The sequence below is a fragment of the Alosa pseudoharengus genome, unplaced genomic scaffold (genome assembly GCF_046254945.1).
Source record: "Alosa pseudoharengus isolate Yale_2024_CS ecotype anadromous, Long Island Sound unplaced genomic scaffold, YU_APseudo_1.1 YU_APseudo_1.1_scf_8, whole genome shotgun sequence".
In the NCBI taxonomy this organism is placed as follows: domain Eukaryota; kingdom Metazoa; phylum Chordata; class Actinopteri; order Clupeiformes; family Clupeidae; genus Alosa; species Alosa pseudoharengus.
In genome coordinates, this window is record NW_027468870.1 from 37,100,558 (window position 1) to 37,106,252 (window position 5,695).

General features: G+C 38.5%; 1 protein-coding gene across 5 annotated transcripts in view; it reads left to right on the plus strand.

The window, feature by feature from the left end:
• Positions 1 to 2,205, plus strand: part of fam222ba (family with sequence similarity 222 member Ba) — a 46,755-nt gene extending 44,550 nt beyond the window's left edge. For all 5 annotated transcript variants that reach the window (XM_076273548.1, XM_076273550.1, XM_076273549.1 and 2 more), the window contains one exon: positions 1 to 2,205. This exon is cut by the window's left edge and continues 2,200 nt beyond it. The gene's annotated coding sequence lies outside the window, so the exon portion shown is untranslated.
• Positions 2,206 to 5,695: the final 3,490 nt, after the last annotated feature.

Genomic DNA, 5,695 nt, shown 5'->3' on the forward strand with positions numbered 1-5,695 from the left:
GCAGTTAGCCAACACATACATACACCTTCTGTTAGTCTTAAAAAAGAGGAAGAAAGAAGGAAAAAAAGATTTAAAAACACAAGTTAAAAAGAAGAAGAGTACAGTTAATAATGAACTAAAATAACAACTTAACTTTAAAAAAGAATACAAATACATTTAACAAGAGCAGTGTTTTCCATTATTTTATTGTCAATCTTGCAAGTGATCAATTTTTCTTTTCAGTTCTATCTATCTGTTTTAATTTACCAGGCACCTTAGTGAAGTGTTGTTATGTTGCATTCCCCTCCATCATGTTCCTCAAATCCTTGCCGTATTGCTCTGTGCCTGAATTTGAAGTACATTCGAGATATTTTTACTTCAACTTTATATGAGCGGTGTCTCCTGAAACGGCAGACTGAATGCTGATGTTTTTACGTTTGAGGAATATGATGTGTCAGAGTCTAAGATATGTTATGAATCCACATCAGGATTTCCTCTCCGTTTGAAGTTTACATATCTCACCTGTCTGGACATCAAGAATAGACACTCTTGATGTTCGCTCCCTGCCTATAGCTCCCCTTCAACTGAAGAAGCCTTTCCTTTAGTTATCTGGTCTGTGCAAGAAAAAATGTCAGTCGTTGCACAGCTTGAATTGAATGAAGGGGCAGGCATGAAAAGGCCACATTTTTTAAAATAAATTTTTTCTTTTTAATCATGTATTTGAGAGATGGAACAGCTTGAATCAGGTCCATGCTGGGTCATCTCAGTGAAGTGCTAATTCATCAGGATGTTTGAGCTAGCTGATTTTTTTTGTTTTTAAATCATATTTAACATATTTATCCAGCAGGGAATCAACGTGGGAGTGCTTCGTTTTTTGCTCAAAATGCTGCAAAAAAATACAAATAAAATAAAATTCAGGTGTTCAGGTTCCTGTCACAACTCCCCAATGCCAACAGACATGGCAGTATGACTGTGGATATGTTTTTTCTTTTCCATTTGCAAAAATGACAGTGAAAAACACCTTGTCATAAAACCCTCAGAGGTTGAAGTCAGATGATATATTGAGGAATTGGTTTTTTCATGGGGTGCCATTTGTACTTGTTTTGTTAGAGAAAAAAATACTTGAATGAGATGTAAGCAAAGCATATACATAACTACTGAGTGTGCGTTACGTGATTGTTACTAACTTTATCTAGAACCTAACCATGAACCAAATACGCTCAATTTCTTGTTTGTTCCACAAGTTGTTATTTTACACAAGTTATTTTAGTTTGCTACTGATTCTTCTCTGATATGTGCTTGAAGACACCAAATTGATCACTTGCAAGATTGCTTGTGGGTAAAATGAAAAGGACTTTTTAAGTTAAAAAGTGAAACAGCAAATGCATTGTTTATTTTATTGTACACTGGCTTATCTACTATACTACTGTAACTTTGAAAAAGTGTACTGATTGTGTTTGATTAGTGTATGAATGTTGATATGAAACTGAAGTGTGTGCGTGCGTGCGTGTGTGTGTGTGTGTGTGTGTGTGTGTGTGTGTGTGTGTGTGTGTGTGTGTGTGTGTGCGTGCGTGCGTGCGTGCGTGCTTGTGTGCGTGTGTGTGCGTGTGTGTTGTGTGCCTGTATGTGGGTAGAGTGGATCCACTAACGCCCACACTGTGTTTGCCTCCCTCCCAGACAGCCCTGAAAAAGCCTTAAGTATTTTGGTCCTTGGACTTTCCTTTGAAAACAAGCATGGTTATACTGAAACCTATAATGATAATGATTATGAAGACAACATAGAATATAAATGAACAGCAGTCGTTTTCTTTTTCTTTTTATTAATTGACGCTTTTGTTGAATAGAAAAAAAAGCAATTCTTTAGAATTTCTTTGTAATGAAAAGAAAACAAAAAGCTGAATAATATTTTATTGTAATTATGTTTTATAGCTGTATGTAGTTGTCTGGGCTGTAACAGATCTTTTTATTCCAAGATTCAATGCTTCAGTTTTGCAATTTGTGACTATTTATAATTATGAACTTGATTTTCTTGTTATTTAAATCTTTTTTTTCTTTGTTTTGTTCCTTTTGCTGTTGCTGTGAAATGGAGGAAGGCCCAATAGCCTTTCTCATACGTGTCACTCTGTGGCTGTACGACTGACATGGAAAGCAAAGTGTGAGAAAGTTGTGCTACTCTTTTTGTAATATTGTAATAATAAAATAAAGTTCTAATTTATGCTTTCAGAATGTCCCCTGTCCATGTTTGCTTTTATATATTCTCAGCCAGCCTTTGTTTCTGTATTTGTCTTGTGACACATGATCGATCCTCCTGCAACAAGGCTGGGACAGTTTGTGACAAGGAAATCTAAACATTTGAACACTAGTTGAATTAGTATAACAACAGGTGTTTAAAAGTATTAATTATATTTAAGGGGTTGGTTTTCTTCCTAAACATCTTGAACATTACTCAACTCAACTCTGTGAAATTTGACTTCAATTTAAAAACTTCACTTTGAGAGCAGCAGGGGGCACTGTTGTACACATCTTGAGAAATTATTCATCCCACCATTTCCAAATTCAGAAGAGATATCCCATTTATTGGATGTGTAACTGATATGTTACACCATTATGCATGCATTGAATAATGAGTTTAATGAAACAAGCTAACTTTATTTGATGTTCCAACATTTAGCTGTTGAAGTGAAAGCACTTGGTGAGAAAGTCCCATTTCCGGAGTAAATGTGTCGGCCTACCCAGATGCAGTCTCTCTTTCAGGACATTTGGGCTCTAAGCCCTTGGTTCTAAAGTGGCATCATGTAGTCATTTATTATATTTATTAAAAGAAGCTCAGTACTCATGCTGTGTGTTCCAATAAATGATGTGGATCTCTATGATCAGGGTCCAGACTGTACGGATTTAATCAGAAGTTATTGTAATTCTCTGGCACGTTACTGTTGTATTTGAAGGCTTTAACATGGTCAAAATGCCCAATCTTAGCAGCTTTCATTATTTTTGTATAAAGTGAGAGAGAAAGGGATTGTTTCTAAAGCCAGTATTAAAGAACAAAATATTTAAGTATAAGTATATATACTTTTTTGATCCCGTGAGGGAAATTTGGTCTCTGCATTTAACCCAATCGTGAATTAGTGAAACACAAACCGCACACAGTGAGGAGAAGCACACACTAATCCCGGTGCAGTGAGCTGCCTGCTACAATGGCGGCGCTCGGGGAGCAGTGAGGTGCCTTGCTCAAGGGCACTTCAGCCGCGGCCCACTGGTCGGGGCTCGAACCTGCAACCCTCCGGTTGCAAATCCAGAGTGCTAACCAGTGGGCCACGGCTATCGACCTCTGTAGCAAAAGTTAATGTAGCCTACTGCCCTGATGGTGGACGAGCAGCAGCAGGACCCTTGGTGACCTCAGCCAGAGTTCCACTGGGCTGATGCCCAATCTCTCTCCGCTCACACTAGGTCTTGTTCACCTGGACCTGAGAAGAACCTGCAAAAAAGGATTGTTAGATTGATTGTAGGCTATGTATCAAGTTACAGCAGGTGAAAGCATGCTTCAGATATCACCATGAACCTACTTGTCATTGCATCAGGAGAGCTTTGACATTCAGTCACAAGGGAATGGATTGGAGGAAGATTTGCAGTAGCTGGCAGGGGCGCAGGAGGCACGGAGGACGTGGGGGATATGTCCCACGCAGTTCTGAAGAGACGGCTGTCGTCCCCCTCACTTTTGATAAGGAAAAAAAGCCTTATAGGTACGCTAAATACATAATAACATAGGATTTGCGCTGTAAAAAAACTGTAAAACTCCCCATTAACAGCGTCACATCACTAACCACAGCCATCTACAGTACTGTAAGACTGCACAATCTCATATTCACTCTGTTGGATATCTGAAGCCAGTTTGTCTACTAACAATCATAAAATAATCCAGGCTACTTGCTTAGCATAAATTATTTATCATCATCTTTATTTGAGGCAGGCTGGTATTCGAGGCAGGCTTTTTTAAATATGTCTAACCTGCATTTAGACATGCATTTCGTTTGGAGCGGCATGCATACCGGTAGGCTATCAAAAGCTTTTTCGGTTTGGTTTGGGATTTAATTTACTTTTGGACTGTTTGATTATATTGCTAAATGTTGGGACTGATGGGCACTGAAATCTGGGAGATATTTGATGGTTCACTGTTAAGTTTCATGCAGTTGAAAAAGTGTCGGGATTTCCACTGCTGTTTATTGCGAGACAAGGCAGCCCTTCATTGAATAGGGGTTGTGCTGTAATGGAAACCTTTTTGCGTAGAGAAGTAGCCTAAATTGAGTTATTGTTATGATTTAGTAAGGCTGGAATGCCTTGAGTCGCAACAATTGTGTTTATAGGCTTCAGCCTCTGGCAATTAGCTCGAAAGGGGCGGCAAGAGAATGAGCTTGAGAACGTGTGTTGGAGACCCATGGTAGGAAAACGACTTTTCTTTGCCAACCATAGGCTATTAATCCAACCAACATAATACAATACAATACAACATATAATAAAATATTAAGAAGAGGTTATTTCATTGACTTAAATCGAACAATGTGGACAATGGACAATGTGGAATAGTGAACTAATGGCAATTGTTGGTGGTACTGTAGGCAATTGTTACCCCGTCTTGTATGGGAACCTGCCTTTATTTGTCCTGCTATAAATAGAATCAATCCCGGGCATAATTTGAGGATTTATGGTAGCCTAGTGCTCAACTTCTCCTGCTCAACATGACGTTAGCTGTTATGTTTATGATAACAAACTCAACTAGCCTATAGGCTACTTATCAACTCGTTTTCACTAGCCTAAAATACAAGTCTATCAACGTTTTTGTTCTAAGACATTTATTTCAAACATAATTTCAAGACACAAATTGGATACTTCAGTTACCTTGGTGCATAAATCCCAGAGAGTAGGCTACCACACCCCTGAGTGATAGGCCTAGCGTTGCGTTCAGTGTGGGGTATAAACAAGCTGAGAATTTAGCGGTGTCACGTCTGCCTGTCACAGACGTGGGGAGCTCTTTGAAGCTTGGGATAATGTGATACAGTAACAGTATTTTATTTTACTTCTTATGTATTTTTATTTTTTCCATTTTATAAATGCTTTGTTTAAATGCTGTTGGAACAAATAGTTGATTATAAAGGCAACTTTCTGTTGCAATTTTCTGTGTGTTCTGGACTGGTAACTTGTTAAACCAACACTTGTTAAGTTCTAACGTTGCATAAATATTAACTGCAAACACACAGTGGAGAGTTGATTTGGTTTATACCAGACAATTTAAGTAGGCCTAACTAGGCTATTTGATCATGTCTATGTTTGGATCATAGGCATGATGATTAATTCATGGCTTCATAAAATATCAACATCCCATGTTGCTTTTTTCTACCATTGGCCCAAGTAGTGACCAGTATTCTACCATTGGCCCAAGTAGTGAAAACAATTGTTTGAAATCAATCAATGGTATTATCTTAATATTCTGGCAAGTTTAAAATATGATGGTCGAAAGTGGGCCAGAGGTGGCGATCCAATATCTGGAAATCTGATCTCACTATGCTTTGTGTTCACAATTTGGTCCCCCTCACTTTCAAAATATCTCCTGCGCCCCAGCTGGTGTTCTGATTTGGCCACGAGTTTTTGCTATTTCTTGTTACCAGTGAGTCAGTGACGACTCAAAAGATGGATCTTGAGTATAGAGGGTAGAACAGAGGGC